Source organism: Oncorhynchus keta, unplaced genomic scaffold (genome assembly GCF_023373465.1).
Source record: "Oncorhynchus keta strain PuntledgeMale-10-30-2019 unplaced genomic scaffold, Oket_V2 Un_scaffold_2522_pilon_pilon, whole genome shotgun sequence".
NCBI lineage: Eukaryota > Metazoa > Chordata > Actinopteri > Salmoniformes > Salmonidae > Oncorhynchus > Oncorhynchus keta.
In genome coordinates this window covers 25172-37500 of record NW_026290884.1, presented here as the reverse complement: position 1 = coordinate 37500, position 12329 = coordinate 25172, and the positions used below count along the sequence as shown (strand labels likewise).

At 45.1% G+C, this 12329-nt stretch overlaps 1 pseudogene; it reads left to right on the top strand.

Moving 5' to 3' along the window:
- LOC127928255 (thyrotropin-releasing hormone-degrading ectoenzyme-like) overlaps positions 1-12329 on the top strand; it is a 196328-nt pseudogene that overhangs the window by 161081 nt on the left and 22918 nt on the right.

Genomic DNA, 12329 nt, shown 5'->3' with positions numbered 1-12329 from the left:
CTCTCCCCTTTCTGTTCCTCCTTCCCTTCTCTCTCTCTCTCCTTCTGTCCCTACTTCCCTTCTCTCTCTCTCTCTCTCTCTCTCCTCCTTCTGTCCATCCTTCCCTTCTCTCTCTCTCTCCCCCTCCTTCCCTTCTCTCTCTCTCTCTCTCCCTCCTTCTGTCCCTCCTTCCCTTCTCTCTCTCTCTCTCCTCCTTCTGTCCTCCTTCCCTTCTCTCTCTCTCTCTCCCTCCTTCTGTCCCTCCTTCCCTTCTCTCTCTCTCCCTCCTTCTGTCCCTCCTTCCCTTCTCTCTCTTTCCCTCCTTCTGTCCATCCTTCCCTTCTCTCTATATATATTTTTCTTCTCTCTCCTTCCCTATTCTTTTCCTCCCTCCCTCTCTCCCTCTCTCATTCCTCCTACCTCCCACTCTTTTTGTTCCTGTACCTCTCACCACCTGACCCTCTTCCACCTCTCCCCCTCTCTTCTCTCTCCCCCTCTCTCTCTCTCCCTCACACTCCCTCCTCTCTCCTCTGTCTCATGGACAGAGAGCTGCAGAGAGAGGTGATCATGCTGGCATGTAGTTTCGGGAACAAAGACTGTCACCGCCAAGCCGTGTGGCTCATCTCTGATTGGATCTCCAGCAACAAGAACAGGTACAGTAGACAGCATCTAAATGACACCCAGTGCCCCCCACACATGGAACAGTTGAGCTAACGTAGGCTAATGTGATTAGCATGAGGTTGTAAGTAACAAAAAAGAAAATCAGTACATAGACATATCTGATATGGGCAGAAAGCTTAAATTCTTGTAAATCTAACTGCACTGTCCAATTTACAGTAGCTATTACAGTGAAAGAATGTCATGCTATTGTTTGAGGAGAGTGCACAATTATGGAACAATTTATGAAAATGTATTAATAAACCAATTAGGCCCATTTGTGCAGTCTTGATACAACATTTTGAGCAGAAATACAATGGTTCATTGGATCAGTCTAAAACTTTGCACATACACTGCACCTGGGCAGAATAATACATTATGGCATTTCTCGTGCATTTCAAAGATTATGGTACTTTAAAACACTTTTTTTTTCTTTAATATTTTACCAGATCTAATGTGTTATATTCTTCTATATTAATTTCACATTTCCACAAACTTCAAAGTGTTTCCTTTCAAATTGTACCAAGACATGCATATCAATGTTTCAGGTCTGAGCTACAGGCAGTTAGATTTGGGGAAGTCATTTAGGCAAAAATTTGAAAAAAAGTAGAGATCCTTACTTAAATCAGTTCACCACTGTATAGGGAGTAGGGTCCTCTTTCAGATTGGTCCCGTAGAGACAGAGAGCGGGCGTTGTGTTGGGCCCACAGTGGACCACGTGTTGGACTCACACATACTGTACATAATAGGAGGACAGATTCACTTGGAAGAGCAGCTGGTCTGAAAGATCCTTACCAAGCAGCTCTCCTCTTTCCTCTTCAGATATCACCAAGCAGCTCTCCTCTTTCCTCTTCAGATATCACCAAGCAGCTCTCCTCTTTCCTCTCCAGATATCCTGCAAGCAGCTCTCCTCTCTCCTCTTCAGATATCACCAAGCAGCTCTCTCTCCTCTTCAGATATCATAAGCAGCTCTCCTCTCTCCTCTTCACATATCTGCAAGCAGCTCTCCTCACCTCTTCAGATATCACCAAGCAGCTCTCCTCTCCTCTTCAGATATCACCAAGCAGCTCTCCTCTCTCCTCTTCAGATATCACTCAAGCAGCTCTCCTCTCTCTGTTCAGATAGCTATCACCAAGCAGCTCTCCTCTCCTCTTCAGATATCACCAAGCAGCTCTCTCTCTTCTCTTCATATATCATCAAGCAGCTCTCCTCTCTCCTCTTCAGATATCGCAAGCAGCTCTCCTCTCTCCTCTTCCAGATATCACCAAGCAGCTCTCCTCTCTCCTCTTCAGATATCACCAAGCAGCTCTCTCTCTCTCCTCTTCATATATCACCAAGCAGCTCTCCTCTCTCCTCTTCAGATATCACCAAGCAGCTCTCCTCTTTCCTCTTTAGATATCACCAAGCAGCTCTCCTCTCTCCTCTTCACATATCACCAAGCAGCTCTCCTCTCCTCTTCAGATATCACCAAGCAGCTCTCCTCTCTCCTCTTCACATATCACCAAGCAGCTCTCCTCTCTCCTCTTCAGATATCATCAAGCAGCTCTCCTCTCCTCTTCAGATATCATCAAGCAGCTCTCCTCTCCTCAGATATCACCAAGCAGCTCTCCTCTCCTCTTCAGATATCACCAAGCAGCTCTCCTCTCTCCTCTTCAGATATCACCAAGCAGCTCTCCTCTTCCAGATATCACCAAGCAGCTCTCCTCTCTCCTCTTCACATATCACCAAGCAGCTCTCCTCACCTCTTCCAGATATCACCAAAAAGCAGCTCTCCTCTCCTCTTCAGATATCGCAAGCAGCTCTCCTCTCTCCTCTTCAGATATCATCAAGCAGCTCTCCTCTCTCTCCTCTTCAGATATCATCAAGCAGCTCTCCTCTCTCCTCTTCCAGATATCACCATGCAGCTCTCTCTCCTCTTCAGATATCACCAAGCAGCTCCTCTCTCCTCTTCAGATATCACCAAGCAGCTCTCCTCTCCTCTTCAGATATCACCAAGCAGCTCTCCTCTCTCCTCTTCACATATCACCAAGCAGCTCTCCTCACCTCTTCAGATATCACCAAGCAGCTCTCCTCTCCTCTTCCAGATATCACCAAGCAGCTCTCCTCTCCTCTTCAGATATCACCAAGCAGCTCTCCTCTCTTCTCTTCATATATCATCAAGCAGCTCTCCTCTTTCCTCTTCAGATATCACCAAGCAGCTCTCCTCTCTCCTCTTCAGATATCACCAAGCAGCTCTCCTCTCTCCTCTTCAGATATCACCAAGCAGCTCTCCTCTCTCCTCTTCAGATATCACCAAGCAGCTCTCCTCTCTCCTCTTCAGATATCACCAAGCAGCTCTCCTCTTTCCTCTTTAGATATCACCAAGCAGCTCTCCTCTCTCCTCTTTAGATATCGTCAAGCAGCTCTCCTCTCTCCTCTTCAGATATCACCAAGCAGCTCTCCTCTCTCCTCTTCAGATATCACCAAGCAGCTCTCCTCTCCTCTTCAGATATCACCAAGCAGCTCTCCTCTCTCCTCTTCAGATATCACCAAGCAGCTCTCCTCTCTCCTCTTCAGATATCACCAAGCAGCTCTCCTCTCCTCTTCAGATATCACCAAGCAGCTCTCCTCTCCTCTTCAGATATCACCAAGCAGCTCTCCTCTCTCCTCTTCACATATCACCAAGCAGCTCTCCTCTCTCCTCTTCATATATCATCAAGCAGCTCTCCCTCTCTCCTCTTCAGATATCATCAAGCAGCTCTCCTCTCTCACTCTTCAGATATCACCAAGCAGCTCTCCTCTCCTCTTCAGATATTACCAAACAGCTCTCCTCTCTCCTCTTCACATATCACCAAGCAGCTCTCCTCACCTCTTCAGATATCACCAAGCAGCTCTCCTCTCCTCTTCAGATATCACCAAGCAGCTCTCCTCTCTCCTCTTCAGATATCACCAAGCAGCTCTCCTCTCTCCTGTTCAGATATCACCAAGCAGCTCTCACTCTCCTCTTCAGATATCACCAAGCAGCTCTCCTCTCTCCTCTTCATATATCATCAAGCAGCTCTCCTCTCCTCTTCAGATATCACCAAGCAGCTCTCCTCTCTCCTCTTCAGATATCACCAAACAGCTCTCCTCTCCTCTTCAGATATCACCAAGCAGCTCTCCTCTTCATATATCATCAAGCAGCTCTCCTCTCTTCATCTGAAAGAAGCTTATAGTCACACTCCGTTTATAGCTCCTTTTTTACAGAGAAGAATGTCCCATTGTTGAATCCCAGTGGGCCTGACATAGATTTGTGTTCTGATCAATACAACCTTGCCAATATCGATGTTTTCAAGCATGGAGTGTCCATTGAACAGAATCTATCCCTTGTCTAATCCCTCCACCTGTTGCTCTCGGCAACACAAACAACAACATCCACAACAATGGCCCCCACCTCTACACAGACGTGTTGATAAATAACACTCTCTTCATCTCCGCTATGATACAAACATCCCTCATTACACCCTACAAGGTCTGATTGGTTCTCTGCGTATTCCTTCAGGAACACTGTCTAATGATCAGGATCTGATTGGTTCTCTGCGTATTCCTTCAGGAACACTGTCTAATGACAGGATCTGATTGTTCTCTGCGTATTCCTTCAGAACACTGTCTAATGATCCAGGATCTGATTGGTTCTCTGCGTATTCCTTCAGGAACACTGTCTAATGATCCTGGGTCTGATTGGTTCTCTGCGTATTCCTTCAGGAACACTGTCTAATGATCCAGATCTGATCTCATTCCTTCAGGAAGACTCTGATTGGGTCTGATTGGTTCTCTGCATATTCCTTCAGGAACACTGTTAATGATCAGGATCTGATTGGTTCTCTGCGTTTCCTTCAGAATAATACAGAATAAACTAAGATAGGACGTAGAAGATACTGTATCTGAGTCTGTCCATTGATGTCAGCAGTACTGCACTACACACTGTGTACTGTACGCATGTGAGTGAGTTGAAAACACAATATCTTCTGTTATTTGGTAGAGATGGACCATGGACTGACGAATAGCTTAGTGCTTAAGAGCGTTGGGCCAGTAACCGAAGAAAGGTTGCTGGTTTTGAATCCCCTGAGCTGACTAGGCTGAAAATCTGCCGATGTGAGAATTGGCCTGTGTTGACTTCTAACATTATTTATTTTTTAAATTTAAGTCCGTTAAGAACAAATTCTTATTTTACAATGACGTCTTACCCCGGTCAAACCCAAACCCGGACGACGCTGGACCAACTGTGCGCTGTCCTATGGGACTCCCAATCACGGGCCGGTTGTGGTACAGCCTGGAATCCAACCAGGGTCTGTAATGACGCCTCTCAGCACTGAGATCCCTTAGACCGCTGCGCCCCTCGGGGAGCCCCAAGACACAGCGGTGAAAGGTTGGAAAGAGACTAGTTGTATCTGTCTATAGGCCCCGTAGCCTCTGATAGTGTACTTAAAAAACTCCATGCTCCCAAATGGCACCCTATTCCCTTTATAGTGCACTACTTTAGACCAGGGCTGGCACCCTATTCCCTTTATAGTGCACTACTTTAGACCAGGGCTGGCACCCTATTCCCTTTATAGTGCACTACTTTAGACCAGGGCTGGCACCCTATTCCCTTTATAGTGCACTACTTTTGACCAGGGCCCATAGGGGAATAGGGTGCCATTTGGGATGCAGCCCAAGTCAAAAACTCCCCATCTTAAAGCATAAGCTCTTCATAAAACCCCACTGCCCTCGCCACATGGCTTTATGATCAAGGCAGTAATGTGTGACGGCTGAGCTCAGCAGCGTTAATGTGGAACGCTCATACCTGGTGTGGTCCACATCTTCCTGTATCCTCCTCACACTATCTCCATCTATAAAGAGGAGAGGAGGAGAGAGCGAGAGAGAGAGAGAGAGAGAGAGAGAGAGAGAGAGAGAGAGAGAGAGAGAGAGAGAGAGAGAGAGAGAGAGAGAGAGAGAGAGAGAGAGAGAGAGAGAGAGAGAGAGAGAGAGAGAGAGAGAGAGAGAGAGATATGCATATATATAGAGAGAGATACAGAGAGAGAGAGAGAGTGAAAGATAGAGAGAGAGTCACCTTTCACTGTAAAAACACTGACACTTGGTTTCCTAAAGTGTAACCTGCAGTGATTTAACCTACAGTATCTCTTGTACCAGGGAGAGCTGCCAGTAGAGCTCTTGATCTGGCGGTCTGCTCTCTCCGTCTCTGTTTTACCATCACTACATCATCCATCATTTGTAGAGTCGGAATGAAAGACTGAATGTGAATATTAGGGAACATTGTGGCCTAGAAAGTTAATTATTTCCGTCATCGTTGTGAGAGACTGCATGGAGAGAGAGAGCAGTAATTGTGTCTTTAGTCATTATGTCTCTGTCTCTATCACACTTTGACCACACACTAGGTAATTCAGGATTTTTGGAGGGGGCTTTTTCCACAAGCTGCATTTCTACCTTAGATTGCGTTGGGAAACTATGCTAGAGTGTAGATTCCCCGAGGCTCTCCCAAACCCCCTGTGTGCCATGGACCAGTCAGCAGAAGTGTTTTGCTCAGTAAGGTCTTGCTATAGTAAACTTTCTCCAAAGCCTTGATTCCTCTCGAGAGCCAGAAAATGTCATGCTCCTCAATCTATTGTAGAAATATAGTGCATGAAAAGCCCAGCATCCCATGACACATCATTATGGATTTTCAGTTTTTACTACAGCCTGAGAAACAGCTAGACTTTTCCCGGTTCAATCCCCAGTCCAGTCATTATAATAGGAACCCCATTTTAGGCTCGGTTTCAGGATGGACAAGATACTTAAGGACCGTTAAGTTATCGATGGTGCAGGACATGTCTGCTCAGTATGACTTTGGGTTTTCACTACAACATCACAGGGAGCGGACCCTGTGGGACGCACCATAACATCACAGGGGATGTGGACGCAGCTACAACATCACAGGAGCGGACCCTGTGGACGCAACTACAACATCACAGGGAGCGGACCTGTGGACGCAACTACAACATCATGGACCTGTGGACGCAACTACAACATCACAGGGAGCGGACCTGTGGACGCAACTACAACATCATGGACCTGTGGACGCAAACAACATCACAGGGAGCGGACCTAGGCGCAACTACAACATCACAGGAGCGGACCTGTGGACGCAATTACAACATCACAGGGAGCGGACCTGTGGACGCAACTACAACATCACAGGGAGCAGACCTGTGGACGCAACTACAACATCACAGGGAGCGGGACCTGTGGACGCAACTACAACATCACAGGGAGCGTAACCTGTGGGCGCAACTTCATAACATCACAGGGAGCGGACCCTGTGGGCGCAACTACAACATCACAGGGAGCAGACCTGTGGGCGCAACTACAACATCATGGACCTGTGGACGCAAACTACAACATCACAGGGAGCAGACCTGTGGACGCAACTACAACATCATGGACCTGTGGACGCAACTATAACATCACAGGAGCGGACCTGTGGACGCAACTACAACATCACAGGGAGCGGACCTGTGGACGCAACTACAACATCACAGGGAGCAGACCTGTGGACGCAACTACAACATCACAGGAGCGGACCTGTGGACGCAACTACAACATCATGGACCTGTGGACGAAACTACAACATCACAGGGAGCGGACCTGTGGACGCAAACTACAACATCACAGGGAGCGGGACCTGTGGGCATGCAACTACAACATCACAGGGAGCAGACCTGTGGACGCACCAACATCACAGGGAGCGGACCTGTGGGCGCCTCACATCACAGGCAGCAGACCTGTGGATGCAACTACAGCATCACAGGCAGCAGACCTGTGGATGTCGCACCCACAACATCACAGGGAGCGGACCTGTGACGCAACTACAACATCACAGGAGCCTGTGAACGCAACTACAACATCACAGGAGAGCGGACCTGTGGACGCAAATACAACATCACAGGAGCGGACCTGTGGACGCAACTACAACATCACAGGGGCGGGACCTGTGGACGCAAATTACAACATCACAGGGAGCGGACCTGTGGACGCAACTACAACATCACAGGGAGGCGGGACCTCACAGGGAGCGGACCTGTGGACGCAACTACAACATCATGGACCTGTGGACGCAACTATAACATCATGGACCTGTGGACGCAACTATAACATCATGGACCTGTGGGCAACTACAACATCACAGGGAGCGGACCTGTGGACGCAACTACAGCATCATGGACCTGTGGAGCGCAACTACAACATCACAGGGAGCGGAACCTGTGGAAGCAACGTTTCAACAAACAACCTCTTAACATATTGACAACACACGCAGTCACCCATGAGGGTTTTTAACATGTTAATAGATGGACACAATCAGGTACAGTATTCAGACAACCTGATTGGTTATTAAAGCGTGTTGGTTGATTTTTACGACGTCACACAAAAATACAGTCGTATTTGGGTGCTTTGTATTAATTCTGGAGCTGAGACAAAACGCGTTGGTCTGACATGCTGATGCCGTTTTTCATCAATGGAGCATCTAAACTATTTTTTGTCAGTTGAAAACAAATGTAATTGTGCTCAACTCACAACAACCCCCAGGACATTTTAACATTAGCATCGCCATTGACGCAAAACAGTCCATTTCTAAACGCTTTCATTTAGTGTTTTTTTTTACCTGTGAGTAAACTATAGACACACTATATACAGTGCCTTGCGAAAGTATTCGGCCCCCTTGAACTTTGCGACCTTTTGCCACATTTCAGGCTTCAAACATAAAGATATAAAACTGTATTTTTTGTGAAGAATCAACAACAACACAATCATGAAGTGGGACACAATCATGAAGTGTTTATTGATTTCAAACTTTTTAACAAACCAAAAACTGAAAAATTGGGCGTGCAAAATGATTCAGCCCCCTTAAGTTAATACTTTGTAGCGCCACCTTTTGCTGCGATTACAGCTGTAAGTCGCTTGGGGTATATCAATTTTGCACATCGAGACTGAAATTTTCCCACCTCCTTGCAAAACAGTCGAGCTCAGTGAGGTTGGATGGAGAGCATTTGTGAACAGCAGTTTTCAGTACTTTCCACAGATTCTCGATTGGATTCAGGTCTGGACTTTGACTTGGCCATTAACACCTGGATATATTTATTTTTGAACCATTCCATTGTAGATTTTGCTTTATGTTTTGGATCATTGTCTTGTTGAAGACAAGTCTCAGGTCCGTTTGCAGACTTCCATCAGGGTTTTCTTCCAGAATGGTCCTGTATTGGCTCATCCATCTTCCCATCAATTTTAACCATCTTCCCTGTCCCTGCTGAAGAAAAAGCAGGCCCAAACCATGATGCTGCCACCATGTTTGACAGTGGGGGATGGTGTGTTCAGGTGATGAGCTGTGTTACTTTTTACACCAAACATAACGTTTTGCATTGTGCCATCTGACCAGAGCACCTTCTTCCACATGTTTGGTGTGTCTCCCAGGTGGCTTGTGGCAAACTTTAAACGACACGTTTATGGATATCTTTAAGAAATGGCTTTCTTCTTGCCACTCTTCCATAAAGGCTAGATTTGTGCAATATACGACTGATTGTTGTCCTATGGACAGAGTCTCCCCACCTCAGCTGTAGATCTCTGCAGTTCATCCAGAGTGATCATGGGCCTCTTGGCTGCATCTCTGATCAGTCTTCTTCTTGTATGAGCTGAAAAGTTTAGAGGGACGGCCAGGTCTTGGTAGATTTTGCAGTGGTCTGATACTCCTTCCATTTCAATATTATCGCTTGCACAGTGCTCCTGGGATGTTTAAAGATTGGGAAATTTTTTTTGTATCCAACCGTTTCTTTAAACTTCTTCACAACAGTATCTGGGACCTGCCTGGTGTTCCTTGTTCTTCATGATGCCCTCTGCGCTTTTAACGGACCTCTGAGACTATCACAGTGCAGGTGCATTTATGCGGAGACTTGATTACACACAGGTGGATTGTATTTATCATCATTAGTCATTTAGGTCAACATTGGATCATTCAGAGATCCTCACTTTGAACTTCTGGAGAGTTTGCTGCACTGAAAGTAAAGGGGCTGAATAATTTTGCACGCCCAACTTTTCAGTTTTTGATTTGTTAAAAAGTTTGAAATATCCAATAAATGTCGTTCCACTTCATGATTGAGAAAGCGCCCTTGTTGTTGATTCTTCACAAAAAAATACAGTTTTTTATATCTTTATGTTTGAAGCCTGAAATGTGGCAAAGATGGTCGCAAAGTTCAAGGGGGCCGAATATTTCGCAAGGCACTGTAGAGATGGAGCATGTTCTGCCATTGTTAAAACGCAACCCCATTTCTCTAGTTTAATATATAAGTATAGTGAGTATAATGTCTACAACATTATTGTGCCTCGCTGAGATGTGAACTCCACAAACAAGGTCTCTGTTCCAAGAAAATATACACTCTGTTTACACTCTGTTTAAGGGCTCTGTTCTAGCTAATATACACTCTGTTACACTCTGCAAGGGCTCTGTTCTAGCTAATATACACTCTGTTTACACTCTGTTTAAGGCTCTGTTCTAGCTAATATTCACTCTGTTTACACTCTGTTTTTAAGGCTCTGTTCCCAGCTAATATACACTCTGTTTACACTGTTTAAGGGCTCTGTTCCTAGCTAATATACACTCTGTTTACACTCTGTTTAAGGGCTCTGTTCTAGCTAATATACACTCTGTTTACACTCTGCAAGAGGGCTCTGTTCCTAGCTAATATACACTCTGTTTACACTCTGTTTAAGGAGCTCTGTTCCCAGCTAATATACACTCTGTTTACACTCTGTAAGGTCTCTGTTCCAAGCAAATATATACACTCTGTTTACACTCTGTTTAAGGGCTCTGTTCACTAGCTAATATACACTCTGTTTACACTCTGTTTAAGGGCTCTGTTCCTAGCTAATATATTCACTCTGTTTACACTCTGTTTAAGGGCTCTGTTCCTAGCTAATATACACTCTGTTTACACTCTGTTTAAGGGCTCTGTTCCTAGCTAATATACACTCTGTTTACACTCTGTTTAAGGGCTCTGTTCCTAGCTAATATACACTCTGTTTACACTCTGTTTACACTCTGTTTACACTCTGTTTAAGGGCTCTGTTCCTAGCTAATATACACTCTGTTTACACTCTGTTTAAGGGCTCTGTTCACCAGCTAAGGGCTCTATACACTCTGTTTACACTCTGTTTAAGGGCTCTGTTCCAAGCAAATATACACTCTGTTTACACTCTGTTTAAGGGCTCTGTTCCAAGCAAATATACACTCTGTTTACACTCTGTTTAAGGGCTCTGTTCCCAGCTAATATACACTCTGTTTACACTCTGTAAGGTCTCTGTTCCAAGCAAATATACACTCTGTTTACACTCTGTTTAAGGGCTCTGTTCCTAGCTAATATTCACTCTGTTTACACTCTGTTTACACTCTGTTTAAGGGCTCTGTTCCAAGCAAATATACACTCTGTTTACACTCTGTTTAAGGGCTCTGTTCCAAGCTAATATACACTCTGTTTACACTCTGTTTACACTCTGTTTAAGGGCTCTGTTCTTAGCTAATATACACTCTGTTTACACTCTGTTTACACTCTGTTTAAGGGCTCTGTTCACTAGCTAATATACACTCTGTTTACACTCTGTTTAAGGGCTCTGTTCCAAGCAAATATACACTCTGTTTACACTCTGTTTACACTCTGTTTAAGGGCTCTGTTCCTAGCTAATATACACTCTGTTTACACTATGTTTAGCAACTCTGTTTACAGGGCTCTGTTTAAGGGCCAGCTAATATACACTCTGTTTAAGGGCTCTGTTCCCAGCTAATATACACTCTGTTTAAGGGCTCTGTTCCTAGCTAATATACACTCTGTTTACACTCTGTTTACACTCTGTTTAAGGGCTCTGTTCCCCAGCTAATATACACTCTGTTTACACTCTGTTTACACTCTGTTTACACTCTGTTTAAGGGCTCTGTTCCTAGCTAATATACACTCTGTTTACACTATGTTTACACTCTGTTTAAGGGCTCTGTTCCCAGCTAATATACACTCTGTTTAAGGGCTCTGTTCCCAGCTAATATACACTCTGTTTAAGGGCTCTGTTCCTAGCTAATATACACTCTGTTTACACTCTGTTTACACAACACTGTTAGATAGTCAATCTCTTTGACTTCTCTGAGGATTCTGGTCCGCTTGGTATTGATTTGTTTACCTTTGTTTAATCAGGGTAAAAATCCTTTGAGGTTAGAAATGATAAAGTGAGGAAGAGCTGAAAAGAAGCCCGACTGACAGAAACAGCAGGAAATACTGAATACTAATGTTATTGTAGTAGTTTAAAGGAGAATGAAATTGGTAATGTAATTGGTTTGTGTGTGTGCCTGCTTGTATGCGTGTTTGTGTGTATGCGTGTGTGTGGTGTGTGTACCCTTCCCTGCAGGATCCCTCCCAACGTGCGTGACATAGTGTACTGTACAGGCGTGTCTCTGATGGATGAGGACGTGTGGGAGTTCATCTGGATGAAGTTCCACTCCACAACAGCCATCTCAGAGAAGAAGGTTCTCCTGGAGGCTCTCACCTGCAGCGACAATGGCTTCCTGCTCAACCGGTAAGTCATTTGTAACAGAACTTTATTGTTCCTAACAGGGAAACAGAACTTTATTGTTCAATCAGATGGAAACAACTTTCTGCTCAACC